This window comes from Pundamilia nyererei, unplaced genomic scaffold (assembly GCF_000239375.1).
Source record: "Pundamilia nyererei isolate P.nyererei 1_Seehausen unplaced genomic scaffold, PunNye1.0 scaffold00124, whole genome shotgun sequence".
In the NCBI taxonomy this organism is placed as follows: domain Eukaryota; kingdom Metazoa; phylum Chordata; class Actinopteri; order Cichliformes; family Cichlidae; genus Pundamilia; species Pundamilia nyererei.
The window spans coordinates 297,503-300,286 of NW_005187525.1; positions in this window are offsets into that span (position 1 = coordinate 297,503).

Sequence of the window (2,784 nt, forward strand, 5' to 3'; positions counted from 1 at the left end):
TTAACAGACCTCTCTGCATTGAATCATATCTGTTATTAACCTCTGTCTCTCTTCCACAGCATGTCTTTATCCTGTCTTCCTTCTCAACCAATCACAGCAGGTGGCCCCGCCCCTCCCTGAGCCTGGTTCTGTTGGAGGTTTCTTCCTGTTAAAAGGGAGTTTTTCCTTCCCACTGTCGCCAAAGTGCTGCTCATAGGGGGTCATATGATTGTTGGGTTTTTCTCTGTATCTATGAATCGCCTTGAGGCGACTTATGTTGTGATTTGGCGCTATATAAATAAAATTGAATTGAATTGAATTGAATTGAATATCAAATGTTCAGGCTGATACATGTTGACAATTGACATTAGTGATTAGTGAGTGAAAGAGCTAAGGTCCAGGGGATGATGAGCTACTTCCCTATATGTTGCAGCTGGATATATAATAATTAATATGCAAACGAATAAGTAACTAAAGCTTTAAAATAAAGGTAAGACTTTATAATGTGACACTAGTAAGCATTGCTAAGGTAAATGCTTAACCCTTTCATGCATGAGTTGTGACAACCTCAATCAGGATTTTTTTCTTAAGTATTTTTATTCTGGCATGAAAAGATTAATAAAAATACTTAAGAAAAAATCCTGATTGAGGTTGTCATAATTCATGCATGACAGAGTTAAATAACAATAATTACGATGAAATACGTGTATAGGAATTTCTTTTATTTATGTATTTATCACATTATTTTATTGTATAATGCCTTGGTGCCACTGGATTGTAGCATGTCTCACACTCATACAGTAAGACAGACGGTGGGGGTCTAGTAAGGAAGTTTGTTCCTTTCGTTTCTGAACAGCCAAAACGAGTGGAAGGGGTAAGGGAGGGAACTCTTAGTTTATCCTTGCCCATCTGCTCCTACTGTGCCCTGTCTCAGAATCTATCATGCCGCCCTATACTCCTGCACCCTATGCCTCCAAGTTTGGCAATTTATGAGTCAGATTGAAATATGTTGGAGAAGGAGAACTTCCCACTAGAGATTATGTTGCGGAGGAATTGCTTTTTCAGTCCTCTTGGGTGAATCCTCGGACATTTACTCTTTCATCTCTCTCCCAAACAGAAGGGACTTTGAACGGTGTTTTTTCCAGGAAGCTCCTCTTCGATGTTTCATGGAGATTGTTGCTTCAAACTCTGGCCAACCAAAATGGAAAGAGTGGACAGTAGAATCATCTCTTCAAATTGAAATGACCACCCTTGTGGTCAAATTCTGGACAGGAAGAATCCCTGATCATGGCATCGACTTATATTTGAAAAGATATCGTGAGGTGTTACATCCACCTATTAAACCGAGGGACAAATTATGCGTTCGGAAGTTTAAAGTTCGTCTTCGGAGAGATGAAGATGGACATTTCATCCATATCCCCAATTCCATCTCTCTGGGCCCGTACAATGGTCATGTTATCTATCCAAGCGGCTAGATGCTTTATTTGCCAGGCTTCTGATCATCAAGTAAAAGAATGTCCCACGATGGGACATAAAGCTAAAATATGTCAAAATGAAAGTGAATTTGTGGTCAAAAAGGACATACTTTTTTCACATGTCCGAGATCATATAAAACATATAACTTTATTTTTGTATTTCAAGATCACAATAATCTTCCAATTTAGAACTACAAGTTTAAAAAAAACTAACACAAATAAAATACACTTCAGTTAAATACTTATAATTTTTTTCCAAACCACTTGGAGCCGCAGTATGAAGACTAAAGAGCCGCATGCGAATCCAGAGCCGCAGGTTGCCGACCCCAGCCATAGACAAAGCGATTCTGTGAACTAAGGTGTAGGTCTATTAGGTTGGCGGATGGATACTGGAGTGCAAAAGTAAAACCAATGGAAAATGGACAAGAAAAGTTCAAAGCCATCAGGTGCTCAGTTTAGAAAAAAGAGAAAAAAGAAGAGAAACGAGCAAAAGATGCAGGTAAGCAGACGTGTGATTGGATAAGGGCAGGTCATCCTGAAACAATCAGAATCATATTATGATTACTTTATGAATCCCTAAGGAAAGGATGTGGATTACAGTTGCTCCAAGAAGAAATGGTAAAAAATAGTAACAGACTAAACTCCAAACAATACATTATGTTACAGATTTTACACATTTAAGAAATAACACTAATATATACAGATCAGTCAATTATAAGCATCAAGGATTAACAGAGGTGATTATAAATAAATATCAAGAAAATTGAGAAGAATATTACAGAGCAGAAAAGAGTGTGTGCAAAAAGGGTGAAACTGTTGCAGTGTTTACAGTGTGTTAGATGGAGTTGTACAGGGAGATGACCACAGACAGGAATGACTTCCTGTGTCGTTCAGTGGTGCTTTTTGGTGACCTCAGTCTCTCACTGATCGTGCTCCTGTGACTAGCCAGCATGTCATGGAGTGGGTGGGAGGTATTATCCAACATTGTCTTTATCTTGGACAACATCTGCCTCTCAGGCACCACCCTAACCAGCTCCATCCCCACAACATTACTGGCCCTCTGGATCAGTTAATTTAGCCTGTTGGCATCTGTGACCCTCGACCTGCTGCCCCAGCATGCAACAGCATAGAGGATGGCACTGACCACAACAGATACAACAAGATAACATCAATTAGTAGGGATAGTGAAAACTTCCTTTACATTCGTTAGCCACTTGGCTATGATAGTAAACAGTAGACACTGATGTAGCTTATTGAATCTTTTGGACTGTGTTCAGCACAATATTAATGAGTCATTGTCAGTTGATTTGTCCTGTTCTCATTGTATGAC